The 26,145-nt window shown below is 38.2% G+C and overlaps 1 long non-coding RNA gene across 1 annotated transcript; it reads right to left on the bottom strand.

The window, feature by feature from the left end:
• Positions 1 to 948: 948 nt before the first annotated feature.
• LOC306667130 lies at positions 949 to 16,242 on the bottom strand. The gene is made up of 3 exons (XR_013765453.1): positions 16,057 to 16,242; positions 4,177 to 4,467; positions 949 to 1,585 (listed from the first exon to the last, which is right to left on the bottom strand). It is a non-coding gene; the product is annotated as an uncharacterized lncRNA (long non-coding RNA).
• Between the last annotated feature and the right edge of the window lie 9,903 nt (positions 16,243 to 26,145).

Genomic DNA, 26,145 nt, shown 5'->3' with positions numbered 1-26,145 from the left:
TCTTGTGCTCTCGTTGCTCCTACCTTCAGCCAAGTCTGGTGGCTACTGTTTATGTTAATTATTTTTCCTTCCAAACTGATAAGGAAATAGCTCAAAGAACAGAACATTCTTGATTGCAGTGAAGTTTCCTTCCAAGCCGTCTCTCGTCTCCACAAATGTTTTCCTAATTTTTCCACAAGTGAGTGCAGCTCCTGGTGGCCCTGGCCACTGACTCCTTCCTGTGAACGGTCTGGTCCATTTTCGTTTTGGTTGGTCTGCATCCTCCCAAGCAGTTGTTGTGTCTGAGGCTTCAAAACCAGGTGGCCCATTTCCCAGATATGTGGTTGGCAACTCTCTTCTCGGCGTTACCTCCACCCCCAAAGTCTGAAGTTCTGACCACATATTTTTCTGTATTACTTCTCATTGGCATTTCTCACAGTGTTCCAGTTGTTAATTGCCATAGAGAACCCTTGTGGTTAAACAGTTTTTCATAACACTTCCAACTGGTTGCGGTCAAGACTTAAGGAGGCATGGGTATTGTTTTCTCACATCTCACTATTGCTTATGATGGATCTAGGCTGTGAGAAATATGTGCGTGTGTGTGTGTGTGTGTGTGTGTGTGTGTGTGCGCTCAGCACATGCATGATTCAATTCTGATGTCAGGGCGCCCCAGTGTACTGAAACAAGAGCAATTCCTGGGGGTTCTATCTTTCACAGCTCTCCTGCAACTTGTCCAAGTATCACAGTCAACGATTTCAAACATATCACCACTTGGTTAAAATTGATATTTTCGTCCTTGACATGTCCTGGTAATAAAGAACGCTCTAGCGGTGGGAACTTCAAGACCAGGAAGTCAGAGTGCCTGGGTTCTGCTAAGGGCTCTTTTATGGTTGCAGAAGGATGCCTTCTTGCTATGCTCTCAGGTGGCAGAAAAAAACCAAGAGAGCTTTTTGAGTTCTTTAACAACATTCTTCTGACTCCCTCGTGAGGGCTACTTTTGGTGGCTCTCCCACAGCAAGCCCCAGCACAAAAGAGCCACAAACACTTCTTTCCCCATTGTCCCAGAGGTTTTTGACAGGTGGAAGGTGAGGTGCATCAGAACATCATCCTTAAACATTTGCAATCCATCACACTGGGGATTTGAGGCAATGTCTTCAGAATTAAAAAAACAAAACAAAACAAAACAAAAAAAAAACAACAAAAAAAAACTTGCCACATTTTCTCACCAAACTAAATAAGTCCAAGTGCAACCTTTAGTAATGTTTTACAAAGCATAATGTTTCTGTTTCTTTCCTAGGAAGTTCCTGTGATTCTTAAACATTTCAGGAGCTTTATGGTTTGCTTCTTGTTCTTTTGTTACTCGCGTCCTGGATACAGTTTGCATGTGGAGTGTAAACTCAATTGTACACTTCAGTTAGTTGTTGACTGACCAGAGACTGATATGAGTGCTGTCAGGGCTTTATTTCCACATAGAAACTCATATACTGAAATGGTGGTGAAGGGCCCAAGGGTTCTTTTTTCCCAATCATTTACAGGGAGTTTGAGCTGATTTCAATCATGTCTGAAAAAATTATTTGTAATTCCACCTCCTCGTTCCACAGATGACCTAGAAAAAACAAATATTTATACATGTACATAAATGTATATATATATGTGATATATATAAAAATATATATATATAAATAAAATTTTCTATAGACAGGCTTTTTCTCAATTCTTTCTTCCATATAAATTTATTTTATGTTAAAATATAACAAGAATCAAAAGTAGTATTGCTTCTAGGTGAGCATCCTGATATTTTACAAATATTTCATTAACTTGTCAATTTGCTGTTTGTTGATCCTCCTCTGATCTATTCTGATAAACTTCTCTACAGAAAGTGTTATGAGGTGGGAAATGCCTTCAGGTTGCCCTGGTAGAATATGTCAGCTAGCAATAATAACAGAATTTCTTTATCTGTTAATCTGTTTTTATATGCAAGCAACAGAAGAGTTAATTAAGCGACTAAATTGATTAGGGTCTCGGTTTCTTCACTTGGCAGTGCATAGGGGAGTGAGTTCAGGCGCAATTTCACCTCTGCTTTTGGGGCTCCAAATTGTCTTGTTTATAACCCTCTGGAACAGTGGCTAACAGCAGAGCCATTGGAGCCTATGTGATCAGCCCTCACAAGCTGTGTGGTTTGGACATGTTACTCATTCTTTCTTGAATTCTTCATCTGTGCAAGAGGGTCATGGGGATGCTGTGCAGTTTCCAGGAGTTAATCTATCTAAGGCATCTTTGAATAATAAGTGTTCTATGAATGTTATATGCCACAACCACTGTTTCCTAAAGCCATCCCACACACAGGCAGGTAATGAACCCCTCCCATGTGCCTGCTCAACTAAAGAAAGGTGAGTCAGGCTCTCTGTGGTTTGTACACTCAGAAGACCTTGCTTCTGGTCCAGCACATTGTCCTGAACTTGGACTTGTGCCTGACAATATTTTTAGTTTTGTTTCGAAAGAATTCCTAAATATTGTCAGAATATTATTTTCACACAAAGAAAGAATTATTAAGCACCTATTGTGGTGCTTATCATCAAGCACTGATGCCTGAGGACAACTGATAACCCTCTCTTACCTTTCTAACCCTCCATTTCTTATATTTCTAATCCTCCCTTACCTTCCAGTGTAATGGAAAGACAGACATGGTAAATTTTGCTCTTATGTAAAAATGTTCTAGAAAGATGTAGCAGTCAGAGAGTAAAGTGGGAAAGAGCAATGAATAGGACAATGAAAGAGGCAGGACACAGGTGTTGAAAAGCAACCCTCCATTACCTTTCCCTTTACTTATGGGACATGTGTGCCTAATGAGTACCTAAAGAGCTCCATGTGTCAGCCTCCAAAGTCCCCTAGGACTCGGATTCCTGGGTAAGAATGTGTCAGGGATGACAGTCACTGTGCATCTGGAAGTGCAGGAGCCCATGCTCACTTTTGAGATCCACGGATGTATGACCCAAGATGAATCCATCCTGTCCTCAAAAGTGCTGATGAAAAACATCCTCAGACTGGGATTTGGGGTTAATAGGGAAACTGAATTTCATTTTTAAAAGTATCATTGAAAAGAGAAAAGGAGAAGACGAAAATAGCCCCAGGTAAAAGACAGGAAGAAGAGATTAAAATGTCATCCTACTCTGGATTTGGAACTGGTGACAGGAGAGGAAGTATAAACCAACCTTCCCTCTGATGACAGAGAGTCTACATGAAATATTGGACAGTGGAGAATGTTCTAGAGCAAAATAGGAATTGAAGAAAGGAGACAATGTGTAAGCTTATGTTTTGGCTGAGTGAGGAATAATAGTGACATAAATCATAATGGTAACAATGAAAAACAAGTATTTGAGGAATAATTGGCAGGACTTGCTGATATTAGAATAGAGAGTTTTAAAAAATTACTCCTAGCTTTAAATTTTGTTCAAAAGGTTAAGTGATGGTGGGGACTTTTAATAGGGAGGAAAAATTTTTCATTGTATACTTTTTTTTTTTTTTTGGTACCAGGAGTTGAATCCAGGAGTGCTTAACTGCTGAGCCACATTCCCAACCCTTTTTATTTTTTTGAGGGGGTTTCTTGCTTAGTTGTTTAGGACCTCACTAAATTGCTAAGACTAGCTTTGAATTTGCTATCCTCCTGCCTCAGCCTCCTTAGCTACTGGGATTACAGGTGTGCACCCCACACCCAGCTAGAATATGTTTTTGTTTACAATATGGTGGTTTGAAATAGATAGACATAGTGCAAGGATTACTATGGTCAAATTAATATATCACCTCTTTATAACACATGAGTGGGATAAACGCACCAGAAAACTGCTCTCTTGAGTAAGTTTCCAGTATACAAAACAATAATATTAACTATAGTCATCTTGCTGTGTGGTAGAATTCTAGACTTTTATCTTAAATCTGAAACTTTGTACACTTGGACCTACAATTCTCCTTCCATCCCACCAGGTGTCCCTGGTAACCATCATTATGTTTTGTTTTTATATATTTAACTTATTTAGATTCCATATATAACTGACATTGTGCAGTGTTCTTATTTTCTTTATCTGACTTATTCCACCTAGCATAATATCCTTCAGGTTTGTTCATGCTGTTTTACATGAAAGGATCTTTTTTTACACCAAATAACATTTGGCCTTAAATTAATAATAATTCATCTCATACCTTTAATCATCATATACATCTCATTTTTTCTTTTCTCCTTCATCCACCAAATCTGAGAGAGAACAGAGTTGAAGAAATTTCAGTTTCAGGAAAGTTTATTTCAAAATTTTTATGGGATGGTACAACTATCAGTTCTCCATTACTATAATGAAATACTTGAAACTGGACACTTTAAAAAGAAAATAGTCTTATTTAGATCATACTTTTGAGGATGAAAGCCCCAAATCAGAAGACCCCAGTTATTCAGCCTCTGGTAACTGTTCTCTTGGCCAATGACATCATGATATGAGCCTGTGTGAAAGGAGAGATCACATGATGAGTCAGGAAGCCAATGTTGGGGATTAGTCTTGATCTTTTATAACAGCTGTCTCATAAGAACTAACTCAGGACAGTGTGCCCCTAGTGACCCAGCTACCTCCCGCTAGACCCCCTTCTTAAAGGTTACACCACTTCTTAATCACATTGGGAACTAAACTTCAGGCCACAGTAGGTGAGATCTTCAAGGCCGATATCAAACAGGCAGTAGACCATTGTATTAGTCACCTCAGGGTAATAACCAAATATCACAGACAGAAAAGAAAAACAGCACAGAGTGGTATGGCATAAATAACTTAAATTTATTCTTTCAGAATTCTGGAATCTGGGTATCTGAGACCCAGGTGTAAGCTGGTTTAATTTCTGGATGCAAGATGACATCTTCTCCCTGTGTGTTCACATGGTCTTCCCTCTGAGCATGCCCATCCCTGGCATTTCTGTGTGTCCAAATTTCCTCTTGTTATAAAGATACCAGATTGGATAAGGCCTATCCTAAGGATCTCATTTAAACTTATTTACCTCATTAGAGGGTCTGTCTCCAAAGCTGCGAGAAAGGATACAGTCTTGTAGAGAGAGAGGGAGGAAGCAAGGGAAGAAGAGTAAGAGGACGAGAGAAAGAGAGAGAGAGAGAGAAAGAGAGAGAGAGAGTGAGAGAGGAAGAAGGATGATGATGATGATGATGATAATAATAATAATAAAAATGTAATAATAATAAGGGGGAGAGGAGGAAGAGTAAGATCTTTCCCTTTGGGTAAAGGAGGGAGCTCTCGATTCACAGGAAAAAAGAGGGACCACAAAAAATACAGGATGAAGACAGTGGAATGTTTGTGCCATGATATTCAAGAGATGCTCAGAGAAAGGAGATGTGAATGACTGTGTTGAATTCTGCCAAGAGGGCAAGAAAACTTTGGTGCATTTAGTAGCATGGAAGTCTTTGTTAGCCTTAACAAGGATACATTCTGTAGGACAGTAAACACAAAAACTGGATCACAAAAGTTAAAAGGATGAATATCATGTGACAAATAATAAACCAAATGTGTGAAAATGCTCCTACTGAAGAATAACTAAATAACTGGTGAAGCATATCTATGTATTTTAAAATCATACCATAATAGGTGGGAATGTTAAGTAAATCCTCAGAGGCTAAAGATTTCAGGAGAAATATAATCTAGAGAGATGAGAGGTGAGCCATCCTGGAAGTTCACTTGGTGAAAGAATCCTGATTCTGGGTTCACATGGGGCTGGGGGAGGAAAGGGAAATCCAGTCTATCTTGAGCAGAAGAAGAAGCCACATAGATCATGCAGCCCAGTCCCCAGATGGGCAACAGCCCCCTTCAAAGGGACACTTGGGGATGCATGCCTAACTTTGTCTTCAATTTCAACCTAAATGTTAAAAAAAAAAAAAAAAAAAAAAAACAACCATAAAAAAGCTGTCAAGAAATTCCAACCATTACCTACACCAAATCATGTCTGAGTTTAGAATCCAGATATTGAACTAAAATTCAATTTAAAGTTGTCTGTGTTAACAGTGCCCTTAGTTAAAAACATTATTTTTGAAGAATTGGAGGAAGAAATGAAACTCCATGAGCAAGAGTCAAAAGAAACATCAGTTCAGAATCAGACCAACAGAAATGTCAAATTTTGCAATTTTTAGATGCACAATGCTGAATATATATATATATATATGTGCATATTGAAAATAGGAAGATGATCAGAGACAAACATGATATGGCAGATATAAAAAGAACAGTAAGATATTAGATATGAAATATATTCTGTTTTGTCAACCTCTATTAGCTTATATTTTATTCCATTTCATTTAATTAGTACCTATTTTAAGTGTTAGAAGAAAGTGAAAATATAAAATTCTGAAATCCACAAGTGGTTGGGGGATGTAGCTCAATTGTAGAGCACTTGCCTAGTATGCAGGGAGGTTCTTGTCTTGATACCCAGGATCACAATGGGGGAAAAAAAGAAAGAAGGAAAGACAATATCCATATAATAGAGTTTAAGCACAGACAGTTAAATAGTGCATTTGAGTGTGATTTTCAGGACCCATTATTTTTTGAATGTTTAAGTGTCATACAAATCTGTATATCTATTCATTTTCTCCTGAAATTTTTAAGAGCAATAAATTTAAGCTCTAAACACTTTAAAAATAATATATTTTCTTATTTATTCATCTTTGACTGATACTACTAACTTAAGAGAAACTCTAAGCCTTTTTGATAATTATTATTTTTCTTTAAGACTTTTGGCTTAAATATAAGCTCTGTTTTGCTGAGGACAAATAGTTAAACACAAAAATATCCAGATTCCATTGAAGATTTTAGAAACAAAAATTGATTGAGAAGATACATTTTGATAAAATAGTTCTTTTAAAAAAATTATTACAAAATAAAGATGGTCCACACTGAGAAGTATCTGAGTAACTGTCTGGGTGAAAAACAGAATGAGTTTCCCCTCATCTTCATAAAACTGTTTTTAGAAGCTAGTTTTCCTATAAAATTTGCTTCCATTAAAGAGCATCCTTTGCTCTGCTCTTGCTATTTTATTATTTTCTTGTTCAAAAAATCATGATTTTTTTTTCCCTTTTAGTATAGTTTTTAAATGCTTCTCTTATTTACAAATATATCTGCCTAAGTCCATTTGGGCTTCTCTAACAAACTGTCATGAACTATGTGACTTACAAACAACAGGAAATTTATTTTTCAATTTTTGAAGACTGGGAAGTAATCAAGACATAATTAAGGTACAGGCAATTTCCTGGCTCATAGATGGTGCCTTCTTGCTGTGTCCTCACATGGTGGAAGAAGCCAGCCAATTCTCTGTGACCTCTTTTATAAGGATAGTAATGCTGTCCCATATCATCTGTCAAATGCTCCATCTTCTAAAACGATCACCTTGATGATTAGGTTCTAACATACAACTTTGGAGGAGACACAGTCATTGGAAGAATATAGTATTGTGTCTGTAGTTTCCCCCAAATTTATGTCCTTTCTGCATGTGCAATATATTCATTCCATCCAGATAGCTTCAAAAGCTGTTTCAGCATCATCTTTAAAGTCTAAGTACGAAGTCTTATATAAGTCAGCTATCAGTGAGATTCATGAACAATTTACTCTGAATGAAATTGCTTTCCAGCTGTAAGCCTGTGAGATCAAACATGTTATGTGCTTCCAAAGAAATACAGGGGCAGAAATAGGTAGATGTTTGCATTCCAGATAGAGAAACAGGAAAGAAGAGAGGAGTCCAAGTCCTAAATCCAATAGGGCATACAACATAATATTTTAAAGCTCAAGAATAATCTACTTTTACTCAATGTCCCATCTTCTAGGTATACCAGGGTACGGGATGGTCTTAGAGGCTCACCTTGACAACTTCTCTAGATTCAGCCCATGCCACAGCTCTGAGAAGTTTCTAGTCTCCCAGACTATAATCCCACATTGGTGGTTCTCCCGGTCTGGAATGGTGGGGGTGATTCTGGCCCCATGGCTCACTAGACATTGCCTTAGTGACAGTGTTACTCTCATCCTGTCCTTTGGATTATGTGCTTGTCAACTTTGAGTTACTGTGACAAAAATACATGAGAAGAACAAATTAGAGGAGGAAAAGTTTATTTTGAATTCAGTTGCATGGGTTCAGTCCATGTTCAGCTGACTCCATTGCTGAGGGCCTGAGATGAGGCAGAACATCATGGCAGAAGGGCTTGGTGGGAGAAATCTGCTCAGCTCATAGCAGAGTCAGGAAGGAGAGAGAGAGAGAGAGAGAGAGAGAGAGAGAGAGAGAGAGAGAGAGAGAGAGAGAGAGAGAGAGAGAGAGAGAAACTGACACTCTGACACTCCAGGGAAAAATGATAATCCCCAAGGGCATACCGCCAGAGACCTACTTCTTACAGCTGTGCCCCTCCAGCCTACAATTACCACCCACTAATCCATTCAAATTATCAATACATCAAATTGATTACTTCACTAATCAGGTTACAGATTTCATAATCTAATCATTTCACCTCTGAACATTTCTTCATTGTTTCACATATGGACTTTTGGGGACCACCTTATATTCAAACCATAATAGGTTATGTGCCCAAAGTTCCAGGAGGAACTATTAACTAGTTCTAAAGCCACTTCCACTTTGTTTTGTCCTGCCAAAACTGTGGCTGGAGTCACCCCCAAACTGGGAACATTCCATAAAGAAGGCCCCAAATTGTTCCAAGATGGAACCAGTTGGAATTCTAAAGAAAGAGGCACTAAACACCAGGGCTATCAGTATGAAGTGCTTGTTAGGGGAGCTTACTTAGAGTGCAGCAGGGTATCCTTGCAATGGATGGTGAGAGAAGAGAGATGTTATGCCCAGGTATGTCTGGTATCAGTTTACATGAAGGCTTAAAGAATTTTGGCTCAGGGACAGGGCTAGTTTTCTTCAGTATTTTGGGCAACAACTTGAATACCTTTATCAGTGCCTAAGAATGTTCAGGGTCTTGGCTTGAGGGCAAACCTGCTGGGGAAAACCGGTGGCTATATGGGAATAGAGGGGTCAACACATTCTGTGGCTTTTGGTCAGGACACAGAAAGAGATCAGGAGGATCTCAGGGGACCTACTCACATCTTTAGGCTTTTGTTATGGCAGCATCCCTATGTCTTGGTACCACTTTTCTCTTTTAGTCTATTTAGGTTGAGATAACAAAATACTGTAGACTTAGAAATACTATAGGCTTAGAAACAACAAAAATTTATATTTTCATAGTGATGGTGATAGAGAAGTCCCAGGTTAAGGCACAGATAGCTTTGGTGTCTGTCAATGTCCCACTTTCTGTTTCATAGATGGTGCCTTCTCTCTGTACATACATAGTGGGAGAGGTAAGGTATCTTGCTGGAGCATCTTTTGAAAGGGCACTAACCCTTTAAGAGGGCTCCACCCTCATAACCTAATCACCTCCCAAAGACCCACCTCCTAATTTCATCCATCACCTTGAGGGCTTAGATTTAACATGTGAATTTGGTAGCAGGGGATACAAGCATTTAGACTATAGAAATATTTATTTTAGATTTAAGTACAAATGTCATCGCTGTGATTATGGTATTAAATGACCTTCTTATTTGTGGATTTTTTAATCAACTGATAATAATTGCACATCACCATGGTGATGTTTCAGTACATTTACACATTGTGTAATGATCAACTCAGAATATATTGGTTATCCACTATCTCAAAAGAAGCTATTTTGTATTTTTTGGATGTCTTCTCTCACTCTGCAGGTGTTCATTAGTAGCTTAAAACATTCACTAGTGTGTGAACCAGCAGCTTCCATTACATTTTGTTTCTATTATGTAGTATTCATTAGATGTGCTGTTGGGTAGTTCAGCACAGTAGGTAATGATACTACTCATTTCTAATTTTTAGGTTAAAATTGGTTCTGCCAAGATGCTCTGTTCCCTTGTCACTGCTGATGTTAGTGTTTACAGCTCCCTGTCAGAACTTCTGAAAACCAAACCTCCTGGAAGTTCTCACTAGCCATCTACAACAGCTCAAAACTTATTCCCACACCCAGGTGCATTGACCTACCAAAGCATTTTCCTTTGGTTCATTCAGTAGAATGTCTGCAGTTATAACTCAAATTTTGTTGTCTCCTTTCACCTTGCTATCCCCGATGGTCAAATGCAATCTTATCTCTCCCCCCACTTTTTTTTCCAATAGAAAACAAATGTAGTTTTAGGTAAAGAGAAACTGTATTCAAAGTACTATTGCAATTGGGAGAGGGAAAGATTGTAATGAAAGAGGGGACTATTGCAGTAGAGGAAAAGGGCTATTGCAATGGCAGAAGAGGGTATTGCAATAAGAGGAGGGACTTCTGCTCTTAGAGAGGCAACTATTGAAACAGATGAAAGACTATTACAGTAGGGGAGTGAGGATTTTCCTAAAAGGTTTGGAGGGGGCTATTGCAATAGAGAAAGAGGGCTATTTATAATGGAAGAAGGGGCAGTTATAAGAAGGGGGAGACATATTACAATGGGGGATAATGGAAGGAGGGGGTTATTGCAATAGAGAAGCTTTTAACCATGAGTTCTGTGTCTCAAAGGCAAACAGAAAGGGGCCTTCTTTTACAGGGAGCAAAAATAGGCTATGAAGAACCTCGTTTGAGGGTATAGAATAAAGGGTGATTGGACAGTTGATCAGTGAGTACATTTCCTCGAGATCAGCCATTTCTTGGGAGAAGTTGTTTCGGAGTGTTTGCTCCTCCTTCTACTGTTCAAAGTTCAGGGACCTGGAGGAAGGCGGTCCTGAAGAAAACTGATCAGGTTATTGGTAGGCAGAGTCCAACTTGGGTAGCAGGTACAGGGCAGGGGAATTTGGGGAATTTTGTCCTAAGTAAATAGAGGCATCTGAGTCTGATCTCACACCTAAGATGAAGGCCATTTCTTTGCAGTGAGCCATTTTCAAAATCACAAATTGTGTAAACCTTTGTGAATTTCCAGGGTCACAGACTCATGTGAAGGTCAACAATGGCATTTCTTATGGTACTAAGCATTTACTGTATATTAATCACTGTTACTTGGTAGTTTTGCTTTTCCTTTTCTGCTGTGTTGTGAGGGAAACTACTGTTCTTGACTTCTGGCAGATACAAACCTGAGCTTAGGTCTTTCTGTTTCCCACCTTGTGTTACAGGTGAGACATTTTACCAGGAGTGCAGCTGTAGTAACAAAACCTGCACTGGCCTTGGAATTTCTCCTTGCTGTGACCTTACTTTTCCATGTGGCCTACGGGGCAACCTCCTGCTTTGTGTCAAGGTGCTCCCTCCACCTTCTAAGTACAACCATGAGCCCTGGAAATAATGAGAAAGACAGTTAGAAGAATTCTCTGAAAGGTGGTAAGAAGGTAAACCGATTTGGGGACCTGACTAGAGGCATTGTGACAGGTGTCCTGTGTCTCTCCAGCTAATAGAAAACCCAGATCTAATGTTCCTTGTACCCAAACATAGCAATAAGGTATCCCAGGGAAGCCTACTCATCTCCCTTACTGAGAAGGAGCCCTAGATACAACACCAGGTGAATATTGTGGGTCAGGGACTCCTCTTCCCTGCTCAGAGACTCAGGCCTGCGGCAAGGATGGAGGTGAGAGCATCCTGTCCCCAAGACAGCAAGACTCCTTTCTCACATCAAAGGACAATGGGGTGAGAACCAATAGGAGGGACCCAGTCTTAAAAATGTGCTGCCTAAGATGCTATCTCTGTTCAGGCACAGGGTATTTCCTCATAAGGAGGTTCTCTGGATCTGAGTTTTGCTTAGAAGCATCCAGGAGGGCCCTGCCAGGATAGGGAGACTTTCGCAGAAAGTTTTTTTTTTTTTTTTTTTTTTTTTTTTTTTCCATACACCTAAAACTGCTTTGCCCCAAGACATGGAGGCAGTTGGAGTTTCTCTTTGGGGAAGTTCTGGCATCCAGAGGAAACCTCCTTTCCCCCACTTAAAAGACTCCAATGACTACCCTAGAAACCTTTTGTTCCTCTCAGTCACTCCCAGCAGCACCAAAAGAGCACTTAAAATCTTAGATGTCTACATTGTCAGTGGAATCTCAGCATTGGAAGCTGGCCAGGACTTGTGCACAAGACATAAATTGGGAGATTGCCTACTGAAATAAAATATTTAATAGTAGCCCAGAGTCCCCAAACATAATGAACACATGTTCACAATTCAATTAAAAATCACCCATCTCATCAAGAACCAAGAAAATTATGATTTAACAAGAAAAGGCAATCAACTGGAGCCAAGTTCTAGAAGAATCAAATGTTGAAAGTGTCTGGCAAAGGTTTTAAAGAAGTGATCATAAAAATTCTACAATGATCAATTAAATACTACCTTGGATTAAAGTTAAAAAGTGGAAAATAAGAAATATATAAAAAAATAGGAATTCTGAAAAAGAACAAAATGGAAATTATAGAAATGAAAAAGATGCAATATCACAAGCACAAAATGGAGGCAACAGAGGATGAAACAAGAAAACATGAATATGGAGGAATATGATTCATTAATTTAAGCAAAAATATAAACAAAAGGGAAACAATGAACTGAGTTTCAGAGACCTTTGGGATAATGATAAAAGTTCCTACATTTGGGTAGTATGTCCCAGAAGGAGAGGAGAGGCACAGTTGTGCTGAAAGAGTATTTAGGGACAAAATGACTGAAAACTCCTCAAATTTTGTAGAAATGCAGAATCCTACAGAATTAACAGACCCAGCAAAGCATGGCTAGAATAAACCTCCATAATCCTTGCCAAGAAATCTTACAAATAGAATTTTGTTCATGATAAATACAAAGAAAACAACTCAAAAGCATTTGGAGAAGAACAATACATTCCTCACTGGGCACACCAATTAAAATGAGAGTGGACTTCTCATCTGAAACCCTGGAGGCTAGAATGAAGTAGCACAGAATTTTTTTAAGTGCTGAAAGAAAATCATTGAATGTTGTATGTGGCGATATTATTTTTAAAAAATAAATGTGAAAGTTATTGTCAGATAAAGAAAACCAAAAGTAACTTGTGGCTTGTAGGTGTGCCTTTAAAGACAGGTCAAGATAATATTTTTGGATAGAAAAAAAATGAAAATAAAAATAAAGAAAGAAATATGCTCCTCATTAAGAAGGACTGAAAGGGCAGAAGGACAAGCATGTGTAACACACTGTGCCATTCTTTATGCATCTTATAAATCACATTTGATGATTGAGATAAAAAATCATGACACTTGCTGATACCCAGGACAGTGACATTTAAAAGTGGGAAGGGAAAGAGACCTAAATAGAAATAAGATTTTCCCATCTCACTTAGACATGGTAAGATGTTGAAGCCAATAGACTGTATACAAAGAGAATGCACAAATAATTGAGATGGACATTATATAATGATAAAGGGATTCATCTAACAGGAAGATGTGTTAGCCGTAAATGTGTATGTACCAAAATGCAGAGCTTCAAAAACAGCTGAAATGCAAAATAGGCAAATCCACAATTGTAGTTGAGTTGAGAATACCCTCTCTCAGAAACTAATAGAACTTCATAATCAACTACTGGCAACCAAGGGGATGTATGGTACAATCCAAACCAAAATAGAGGAATAATAATTTTTTCAAATGCTCATAGAATACTGATCAAGTTAGACCATCTCCTGAACCATAAAGTAAACATCAACATATTTGGATAAATTAAAATCATACAAAATGTATTTTCTGACCAAGATAAAATTATAAATCAGTAATAAAAAGTCAACAGAAAGATATGTAAATGTGAAAATGAAATAGCAAAATTATAGAAAATCCATAGATCAAAGAGGAAGTTTCAAAGGAAATTTAAAAAAAATAGATGGATTCTAGTAAATTTGAGTTTTCCCTCTCCTTCTCTTTGTTAGTGTTGCTAAGGGTTTATCAATTTTGTTTACTTTTTCAAAGAACCAACTTTTTGTTTTGTCACTTTTTTGAATTGTTTCTCTTGTTTCAATTTCATTGATTTCAGCTCTGAATTTAATTATTTCCTGTCTTCTACTATTTTTGGTGTTGATCTGTTCTTCTTTTTCTAAGACTTTGAGATGTAATGTTAAGCCATAAAGAAGAATAATATTATGGCATTTGCAAATAAACATATGGGATGCAGAATATCATGCTAAGTGAAATAAGCCAATCCCCAAAAAACAAAGGCCGAATGTTTTCCCTGATAAGAGGATGATGATATATAATGGGGGGGGGGGAGTCAGAGAAGAATGGAGGAACTTCAGATTATGTAGAAGGAAATGAGAGGGAGTTGGGGTATGAAGAATGGTGGAATGAGACAGACATCATTACCCCATGTACATGTATGATTACACGAATGGTATTAATCTACATTGTGCACAATCATAGAGCCGAAATGATGTACCCCATTTGAGTACAATGAATCAAAATGCAGTGTGTAAAAAATAATAAATAAAAAATTAAGAAATAGATGCATTAACAATGAAAATACAACATATTAAAAAGCATGGGATATAGTGAAAGCAGTAATGGCAGGAAAATCTACAGTAGTAAATTCTTATATTAAAAGTGAAGAAGAGCTCTCACAGCTCTTATTGAAAAATGTACTGGAGGTTTTAGCAATAACAGTAATCTGAGTTTATAGTTCAAGATGTAGGATAAAGAGGAATAAAATGAAAAGAAAGCAACCCGAAGAAAGAAAATAAGAAAGATCAAGTCAGAAATAAATATATGTGAAAATAGGACAACAGGGACTTCATGACAAAATGTTGGTTCTGGAAAAAATGAACAAAATTGGAAAACCTCTAATACTGGTAAGTAACCATATAAGAATGGACAGAAGAAAAAATAGTCAACATCTACAATGAATTAACTTCTATTGCTATAATATCTTTGCCACAAAAAGTAACTTCAGAACAGTAGGCACAACCCTACTTCAACAGATCAACAACTTAGAAGAATCTGACTAATACCTCAAAAATATAACCATAAAAACATAATTAGGAAGAGATACACAATCTTATAATCCTATTGTCTTCTGAAAAATAAGGTTTTCAATTTAAAGTCTCTTGAAAAAGTAATCTCCTCATCCAGAATGTTGAGTTTGAGAGTTCTGCCTAACACTTAAAGAAGAATGAACACCAATTTCACCCATTCTTTTCCAGAAATAGAATAGGTAGATACACTCTGAAATCACTTTATGAAACCAAAACCAGACACAGCACACATACTCATGTACACGTGTGTACACACACACGTGCACATACACACACGTGCACACACGCACAAGAATCTCTACACCAGTATTTCTCTTGAACTTAGGCACAGAAATCATTAGTGAAATATGTGTAAACTGGATTTAAAAGTGTGGAGATAATTATATACTGTGATCGTGCTGGATTTATTTTAGGTGTTCAAGGCAGGTTCAACATTCGAAAAATCAATCACTATAATCCATCATGTCAACAAGATAATGAAAAATCAGCATCTTACCAACTGATTCAGTTAAAGCATTTGAAACAGTCCAGCATCTGTTCATGAAAAACTACCTCAACTTAATAAAGAATATCTGCATAATACCAATAGCTAACATCATATTTAGTAGTGGAAACAATGCTTTCTCTTCAAGGTCTAGAGCTTGATAAGAATATTTGTTCTCACAAAGCAACAGGGCAATATAGCAGTGAGATAAGGATGAGAGATAAAAAGTACACGTGGAAAAGTAAACATAAAATTGTCTTTATTTCTAGATGACGTGGTTGTCTAGAAAATACCAAGTAGTCTACTAAAAATCCTAGAAGTAATAAATGAGTTAACTGAGTTATAGGATATAAGATAAAAACATTAAAAAATCAATGACAACTCCATTTACTAATAATGAACAAGTAGAAAGGACAATTAAAACATTCTCTTTTACAATCTCTCCTAAGAAAATGAAATACTTAGCTGCACATTGGACAAAACATGTAATATACAGTTTATGTGTGGTGAAAATTACAAACTGCTGATGAAAGAAATGAGAGAAAAACCTGAATAAATGGAGAGATACATTCATGGATCAAAAGACTCACCATAGTAAAGATGTCATTTCTCCCCAAATTGATCTACAGGCTGAATGCAATTCCTGTCAATATTCCAACCAAGTTTTTTTGCAGACCTACACAATATTTTAAAATTCATATGGAAAGACATAAGCCCCAGAACAGCTAAAATAATCTTAACAAAGAGAATAACAAGGAAGGAATAAGAAAGCCTGCTTGCTGTGTAACCACAGTAGTGAAGAGGGTTTTGCATTGGTGGAGGGACAGACAAACAGGATCACTTGGACAGAATTCAGGATCCAAAAATAGACCCGCACAATTATGCTCAACAGATTTTTGAAAAAAGTGCAAAACCAATTCAATGGAGGAAGCATAGACTTTTCAACAAATGGTTCTGGAACAAATAAACATTCGCTGGCAAAAACAATGACCCTTGATGTAAGCAAATGAAGCATTCAACATAATTCCTTATTAAGAATATGCAAATTAAAACCACATTGGGATATCACTAAGCATCTATGAGAATGATTAAAATAAAAAGTAACAATTGCATCAAAGGCTGGAGAAGTTAAGGAGACTGAATCACTCATTTATTACTAGTGGTAATGAATAATGATCGACCTACTCTAGACAAGAGCTTGACACTTTCTTAAAAAGAGCAAATATTTATCTACTTACAGCCCAGCAAGTTTTTATATGAAAAACTTATGTTCATATAAAAACTTGTATAAAATGTTTGTAGCACCTTAATTCTTATTTTTTAGCACCTTAATTCTTACTAACCCCAAAATGGATACAACCTGGATATACTTCAATGGCTAAACTGTTAAACTCTGTTACATCTATACCACAGACTGGTAGATCTGAAAGGAAGAATTTTCCCTGACAGAAAACTATTTGCATGGTAACAGGGCACCAAGTGAATTCTGCAGATTCACTATTTTCCCCTGCATCTCTTTTGGAAAGAAAGGTTATTTTTGCCTCTGAGTCTTGCCAAAGTGGGGTGACACCTTTTGTGATTTGGCAAGAACTCATGTTCTCTTAGCTTCTAATTAGCATTTTATGTGCTTTCCTGGGGCTCAGTCCAGAAAGTCAAATAAATCATCTGCCTAAACTTCCTCGTTGAGGTCCCATGTGAAATGAGTGCAAGTGTCTTTTTCATATTTTGGCAATGAGCTCCTATAAGTTGGGTTCTTGCTCAGTTAGGACTCTGTGGCTTCCAGACACAGTGGTGCAAGCCTGTAATCACAGCAGCTCAGGAGACTGAGGCAGGAGGATCGTGAGTTCAAAACCAGCTTCAGCAATGGTCAGGCAACTCAGTGAGACCTTGTCTCTAAGTACAATACAAAATAGGGCTGAGCATGTAGGTCAGTGGTTGGGTGCCCCTGAGTTCAATCCCCGGCTACCCACCTCCAACCACACACACACACACAAAGAACTCTGCAGCTATTTCGGGAGGCATGCAGGCTAAGATGATAGAACACTTGTTTCCTTCACAAATTGTCTTTGAGGGAGATTAGCTCCAACTCACAACTTTGGTTAGGGTACTTGAGTGTTTCTTCTTGGGCTGCCACCTCCTGTCCTGGGCATGAAGCAGAGGGGGAAGCTGTGGTGGGCTCTTCTTTCCTGGTGCTGGCCTTGAGCTCAGAGCTGCTCTCCCACAGTTCAGTCTCTTTAACATGATCGCCTAGTATTTGGCCAAGTCCACAAACTCTTGACCATTTTCCTACCCAATCTCTTAAACCAAGTTCATTCTTTGTGCTTTTCAAGGATTTTGGAGGCTGTCTCACTTGTCCTCAGAGGATCTGGCCCTTGCTGAGATTCTAGAAAGGCCACATGACCTCTCTGAGTCTTGAGTCCTCATTTATTCCAGGGCAAGAGACCCATATCCCTGTCAGGATTATTGTAAAAGTTAAACATTAAACATTTAATATATTGAGGTTTAAAACTAAGGCATCAAGTTCAGGTAGAGTGCTAGCTATGTATTCCTGACTCTGGGGGCAGATTTCCCTAGGTTTGAGCCCCTGGCTCCTTGAGTGTGTTGTTTCCCACCCTCACAAGCACAAACTTGGTTTTCACATCTGGACTTAATATCTTACCAATCTGAACATATATTTTTGAAGTGTATTAGTATTTTTTAAAGAATTCTGTGTGGGATTTGAGGTATCTATATCTCATTATTTTGCCTCTTCTTACCCCCCAAACTCATCTCTGACTTATATTTCTTTTGTCACTTGAGTGTGCAAGAAGTTGTCAGACAAGATTGTCCTGTAGGCAATTTGTAGATGCAGCAAAGATGAAGTCTTCATCTGACCCACTTGGTGTGCTGCATCCAATGACTGAAGACTTATCAGCAAAAGCATTTCCAGTTCATTGATGATTCAGTTGCTACTGTATCTTCCTTTCCCCAACTTAGCTGAGATTTTACCAGAGAGCAGAGTGCAGTCTGCCACAAGCTTTGGTGTATATTTTTCTTTATGATTATGACCATCATAACAATATTCTTCTATTATGAAATTAATTTCAGTGATCAAATGTAACTGAAAATAGGTTAAGGGTAGGGGCATTTCTACCCTACTCTGGAAACCTTAGGCTCCATCATAATCCAACAAGTATTCACCATACCACCATATTCTCAAATGCATGCAAAATTCTCTGCTTCCGTGTTTTTCTCTGATTCTACTAATTCAGTCTTTCACTGCCTTCTATGTGTAGGGATGCCATTTGGTGTATTTAATCTCTTATACTTCTGCATCAACTGTGTATCTTTCTCAAGTGAAATATATGGGGTAATGAAAGTGACAACTCTTACCCTGAGTACAATTGGGCTCAAAATCCTTTGTCTGTATCATCTCATTTAATCCTCTGGAATACTGTGATTACCATACTCATCTTGCAAATGGGGAAACAGACTTGAGAAGTTCAAATAACCTCTGGTGGTCAGTAAAAGGTGAGTCCTGGATCCAAACTGTGGAGCTGGATTCACAGTTGTATTCTGGGAGCTGGTCCTGCCTGGATTCCATTGCCAACTCTGTTAATCATGAACATGCATTTGAAGGGCTTCTGTGTAGCAGGGCTGTGTGTCCTGGGACAAATTGGATAAACAGAAACTCTAGTAAATACAGCATCTTTGTAATCATTGGTTAATACTATGCCCGATTGAGTATGATTTGGATGTATTCCTCCTAGAAATGGGAGAAGAAGAGACAGAGATATTTTTTAGGCAGGCTGCTTTTCTCCTTTCTGTCCTTCAAATGAATCTTTCAGAGCCAGGAAGGCTGCAAGTCTGGCTGCCAGAGTCTTGGCAGGGAACCATGGTGTGTTTATTTTCTCATAAGTTCTTCTGTGACCTTCCGTATCTGCCTCTGCCTCCCAGGGTGGATTCTCAGAGTCTTCTGCAGAGATCCCCGGCCCCTGTGTCAAGGGGCCAAGCTCTTGGAACTCAGACCCTATCACTAATTATACACCAAATATCCTGCCTTGGCTGTAGACTTGCTTTCTCTCATTTTCCCAAGAAAATCGCAGCTTGATGATAAAGCAGACCTCAGACTGTTCTTGTTTTGTTCTAGAAGTTTTCTTTTTATGATTATTTATAAAAACATAATGTGAATACAGACCTTCATACATATGTGCAATATATGTTGACACTTTGAATATACATAAAATAAATGAATAACTTTTCAAAATCATTACATCTTATTGGGAAATTCTACTGAATGTCTTATTTGGTATTCACAATAGCCAATAGTGAAAAAATGGGAAAGTGCCCCCACTTTGCAGGTGAAAATTTGCTGCACAGAACCATGGCATAGTAGGTGGTCTAAAAACTAAGGGAACTGGCCAGCATGATACTCTGCATTCAATGTTCTGGTTAAGTCACAGATACTCCTGCCCTGCAGGGGGATTAAAGCAGAGAGTACCCCACAAGACTTGGGAGAGCAGATCCACTACAGTCTTATTTCCTGGCTTATTTTTAAATAGCAATAATTGTCTTGACTGTTTCTATAGCAAAGGAAAATTGCAGACCCAGGCTGTGAGTCAACTCACCTGGCTCTCCACTCTGAAATGGCTGACTTCCCTTCTGGTCACTTGGAGTCCCAAACTCAGGTTCCTTTTGTTAGTTACACCTCTAAATGTTAATTAAATTAAAAAAAAATATTTTTAGCTTTTTAAAAAAGACAATAAAAGAACTAGCTGAAATTAACAAGGCAAACTGTAGAATCAAACATCTGTTGATGTATGTGTGTATGCAGACATGTATGTTTGTGTGTGGGCAAATATATGTAAGTCTGTACGTGTACGTCTGTGTTTTTGTCTTTATGAGTATTTTTATGTATCACTTTATGTATATTTGTATGCACGCATGTTTATATGAATGAACATAAGCATATGTGTGTATTCATGCATCTATGAGAATTGGCTATATCTGGTGTTTATCTCTGAATTCTCTAGATTATTATTATCTTCTTTTTTTTTAATCATTGCACATCTTCTGAGGAACCAGTCCAGGCAGATACACTATGGTTTCCATGGACAGATGAATTTTCTTCCTGCAAAAAGTCTTGATTCTTATTTCTTTAGCTGTTTCTTCTCTGATTTGCTAGAGGCTGATCTTTTGCCTTCCATGCATCCATCTCTGCTCTTATACAAAGTCTAAAAGTGCCCTTGTGCACCATTCCCTCTCAGCTTTTCTATGTATTGGGGAAAGGCTCTTAGGACTGACTGCCCTGCCATCTGTTTTTTTTCATTCTGTCCACAAAGATTCATAGAAGATGGACAAATCAGTGGACAAACACAATATCCTCCCCTTTGGGATCCCAGTGCAGAAAGAAGTGCATAGGTCACATGGATACTGTGGGCTCTGGGTCCTAATGGGCATGAGCACAAATAAGAGCAAATCTGTCAGGACTTTGATAGGGAAAAAAACAAACAAACAAACAAACAAACAAACAAAAAAACCTTCTATTATTCTGGGAATAAGTTGAAATGATTATTTGCAAGTATTTTACACTGTTGTTACTTCCTGCACCAGAGTACCTATGCCCTCCAGAGCATAACCCCCCTCCAGGTCCCTGGTTGCTGGTAGGGAGTGGCAGTTGAACTCTCCATTCACTCCAACTGGTGGTCACTGGGCTGCAATGTGTGCTCAACATGTAGAGACATGTTGTTCATCACTCATGAGTCTTACTGCCTTCTTACAAATATGTTAGATAGTGAGAATTTTTAGGTGTCAGGGTTTACATTTAAATTTGTATATTAGAAAAGGAAAGAAGAAATCATAATAGTGATTTTGGTTATCCATGTTTGGCCTCTTTTCTCTGGCACAGATGCTTTTTCTTCCCAGAGGTAGTGGGGGAAAATACTTTCTTATTGCTCTGATGAAAATAGCACAGGTTTTTGTGAAAAAGTGAAAAGAATGGAATGACTTTGAAATTCGTCATCTCTGGGTCATCCAAAACCTTCTTGATCTAATGCTGACTGCATCCTTGGAGAGTAAGTCCCAGTCCCTTTTCCCAGATGAAGGACCTGAAGGTATACAGAAGTCACTTAGCCCAGAGCTAAGCAACTTAGAATTCAGAGCACACCAGCCACTGAGATATTGTTGCTTGGCAACAATACAGGGCAGGTGCCTATGAGGTGACTACAAAACTAAGGTCTCATTTTCTGGAACTGAGTTAATGTTCTTCATGAGCTGGATATGATTCTGACCAAGAAGTCCTTCAGACCATGTTGGTGAGTGTAGACCATGTTGGTTGAGTTTAGGGAAGCAGTAGGAAGGCAAGGGTTTCTTTAAGATATAAACACATGTCCCTATATGTTCAGCAAACCCTTGGAATCACCAGCCTGCACTGTTTTCTGATGCTGGCTCTTCCACATGCTGGGACCAATCCTGCCTGGCTCCAAACCCTGCATGTTCAGTCCCCTCATTCCTCCTGTCCTAGATGTGTGCTCACCAAGTTCATAGGTTCTTCCCTGCATGTTCTTACCTGGGCATTTGTGGTCTCTGGCCCCTGGCACACTGTAGTTAACTCCTAGTCTGGGTCACTACCCTCTATAGTTCCTGACCACACCGTACTTGGTTCAACATGTCCCCCATAGCTCCGCAGGATACCACCCATCCTTTTTGTGTTCTATGCAACCCACACAAGGTGTCCATATCCTCCTCTGGATGTGCTGGTACCTCAGCCACCAATCCTCCACCACTGCCCTTTATACCTACTTCCTGTGCCTTCATTTGTGTGGTGGCTCCTGCTTTCCATGAACTCTTCTGCAGGTTATTTACACTCTTTAGTCTTTGAAAAACCACCATTTGAGTCCCAGATATTTTTGGGGAATATTATTTGATCTAGTAGATTCAAAGACACCTTGACTCTGATAAGTGCCCCCAATACCTTTCTGTGTGGATGTGGCCACACAGCATCCTTCTTCATTTTATAGGGCTACAATCACCTAGGGAAGAACAAATGGCTGGGACATACCTTAGAATTCTTTCTTACATAACAATAATGGTTTGCATGAAGTAGGCAAACAATCAATCTTTGATGTTTTGTTTTAAATTTTTGGTGCATTTCAAACCCTACCCAATACCTATTATTAATATGTATCTATGCATAAATACCTTTTGAAAATCATACTATTTGTATCTTGGAGAATACATGGAAATAAAGTATAAACATACTTGTGAGAATATTATTTAAAAATGAAATCAATTAAACAATTGTGATATATCTGGAACCCTCAAAGTGTCCATGCTCTTTGATCTAGAAATTCACATTTTAGAAATATGTCCTAAGGAGGAAAAACAATTAAAAAACTTTGAGCAAAGAATGTTATTCCTGAAATCTTTATGCAAATATTGACTGGGAAGTGAACTCAGGTTCCAATTAAGGAAAAGTGTCATTAGAATTGTGATTTATCAACCAATGAAATATAATTTCAGTTGTTGCAGTTATTTATGGTTGTTACAGTGTGGATGTGATACATCCCTCAAAAGCTCATGAATGAGATAATGTAAGAAGATTTAGAGTTGAAATGATTGGGTTCTGAGAGTTTTAACACAATTGGTGAATTAATCCTTAATAGGGGTGAACCTAGTGGTATCTGGAGGCAGGTAGGGTGTGACTGGAGAAGGTGGGTCATTGGAGGCATGTCTTTGGGGTGCGTATTTTATCCCTGGTGAGTGTAGTTTCTCCTTCTCTCTCTCCCTCTTCCTCCCCACCTCTCCTTCCTAATTATCATATTCTGAGCTGCTTTCCTCCACCACACACTTCCACCATGATGTCCTGCCTCACCTTGAGATCCAAAATGAACTTTCCTCCTTAAAATTGTTCTTGTTGGGTTTGTGGATCACAGAAATGAAAAGACTAAGTAAAACAATAACCAGAAAAAGGAGTATAAGATATGAAATAAAGGTTTTGATATCATTTTAGGTTTAAAAAAGCAGATTCATGATGTTAAAACTGTATTTACATATATTCAGTATGTATCGATGATTTATATGTTGATCATCAAATAGCCAGTGCATTCAGTTACATTGTCTTTTGTGTTTGTGAGTGTGCATACATAGACACATGTCACATTAATAACATATAAGATACATAAGGTATCTTTAGTTTTTATAAAGTTATTCATTTATATGTGCATATCCATGCACATATATAAACCTAATCTGTTTGTCAATTGCTATGTATCTCTATATACAACTGGATAAAAAAATTCACCAAAATGTTCATAGTGTATGTGTTTAGCAAAAGGTCTGTGTGGAATTGATTTTCCTCTTTTATGGTTTTGATCTCCAAAATTTGCTCTTACAAACATGTATTGCTTTAAAAAAACAATAACATAGTTTTTCAAAAGTCCTTAACCCACCATTTTACATTTATGACCCTTAAGATGTTCTAAAAGTTGGACTTCAATTTAAATAAAAATAGCCATAGCCAAGACAATGGGCATTTTCCCCTCTGGCCGTCACACTATGAGAATGCATTTGACACACAGCCCAGAACATTCCAAGTGAACCGACAGCAGGAAACACACTTAAGCTGAGATCATTTTAAGTTACTAGATGACAATTTGTTCTAAGTTTCTAAAGCTAACCCGACAAATATGTTTTGGCTATAAGAGTCAAATATTAAAAAATAATTTAAACCCAACTTTTCCAATGTTGAATAATTTTTTCCTCTTGCTTAAACATGGCCCTGATGTATACAGTCTGCGTTTGTAGTCTTTATAGGAGACCACTGGAATAACCTAGGGGAACCCAGAGCTCGCTCAGGTATGCTCAGTATAACCCAGGTGCCCACTGTGTTTCTGTATAGTACTTCTCACTATCACAACAATTTCATAGCACAACATGGATTTTGTTTTGTTCCCTATCAAAAGAGAAATGAAGTAGAGAGATGTTAGGAAACTTCCCAGACAGTTGTGAGAAGAAAACAAAATAATGCAGGTAAAGCGCCTGTTTTGACACCCAGCGTACACAGGGTTCCAATACATGTTAACGGGTGTAGGTAAGGGGAGCATTCCTGATACTTCATGCCTGAGAGGGAGCTTTCCATTGCAGAGTGTGAGATGCATGGACAGCAACAGATCCTGATCAGGGATTCTCACACACACAAAAAATCATCTCTTTGCGAGTAGGAGTCATTGAATTTGGGACAAGTTTATACCTATTTTCCACAGCACCTTAGGGCAGAGGTTGGGAGAATCCCATCTAGTGTTTGGGAAAATAACTTTCATACCGGGGAAGAAGAGGTTACCAGTCAGGAAGGCAGAACAATTCTTCACTTATAGAAACAAAACAAAACAAAACAAAACAAAACAAAACTATAAGATTTCATGGGCCCCTGGTTCCTGGGTGAGAGCTGTAGACAGGTGGTAAAGACCTCAGCTTCAGCTGAGTGCAACTTCTAGCCTTGCAGAAAGCTGCCTGTCATGATGATGTGCCCTGGCTAACTCTGGCTGGCCTCAACCCCTTCTGATTTCCTCTTCATTTCTCTCAGGCTCTCTGTCTTTAATCCAAATCCACATATCAACCACTCTGTGCTCAGTGTTGGAAAGAATTTTAGGAAATTCTGTGGGTCCAGAAAAAACCTAATGTTTGTTGCTTGTGTTCTTTCCAGAATGTTTTCCCACTGTGAGCTACAGAGAAAAGTCATAACTAAAGGGTTGTGCATGTCCACTTTCCCCACATCTTGGCCTAGATTTTGAAGAAGAGTAGCCCCCAAATTCGGGTTACAGCTAATTCACACTGCTTTTTTGTGTACTTTCTAACAAACAACCTGGGACTAGCTTCATCAAAGCACACCATCCCTGTCCAACTATGGAAACTTAAATTTCAGCTATTATCCTCTCCTTGGCAGACATCACATGCAAAAATAGTGTATAACCTGTACCATTGTATACACTGACCCTATATGGTGGTGTGCTGAATTTATAAAAGCAGGACAAATTTATGAGAATAATAAATATGTTTTTAAAGGAGCTAAGAAAAAATATACTTTAAGGTATCAAGACCCATGATGTAAGTTTGTTCTTTCTGATAAACATTCTAATATATTGCTGACCAAGAAACATAGTGCATGTTCTGAAGATAAATTAATCCCTGCTGAGAACTCCTGATTAATTTCACTTATTCTTTCAACATTTATTGGGAACTTAATATAGGCCAGGTCATGTGCTAGCATTGAGGATTCAGGGAGCAATATGCCAGCTTCTGTCTTTAAGGAACACCTATTTTAACCAGTGGTTAATGGTCCTGACATCTAAGGACACTTGTGTACTTGCGTGTGTGTGTGTGTGTGTGTTTGTATGTACATGCATACGTGCGCATGCACATGTGTGCATGCGAGTGCCTTTTTCACGGATGGGAATATTTTATGAAACATTAAAGAGATAAAAGGGGCAGACGGGCAGGCCAAGTAAATCTGTGTGTGCAAAAACACAACTGGTGTCCTGATCAGCCCATGGAATAGAAACAGAAACAATGAAAACGATGGGACACACAATGTTTTCATTCTTTTTGTCCACTTTGAAGTACTTTTCTTTCTCTTATAGGGCATAAGTAAAAGATGGAAAGAGAGAAAACAGAAATGTTGACAGGGTAGTTAAAAATTAGGG

The sequence above is a fragment of the Sciurus vulgaris genome (assembly GCF_902686455.1).
Source record: "Sciurus vulgaris genome assembly, chromosome: 8".
Lineage (NCBI taxonomy): Eukaryota > Metazoa > Chordata > Mammalia > Rodentia > Sciuridae > Sciurus > Sciurus vulgaris.
Note: the sequence above shows the minus strand (reverse complement) of the source record. Positions and strands in the feature narration are given on the sequence as shown.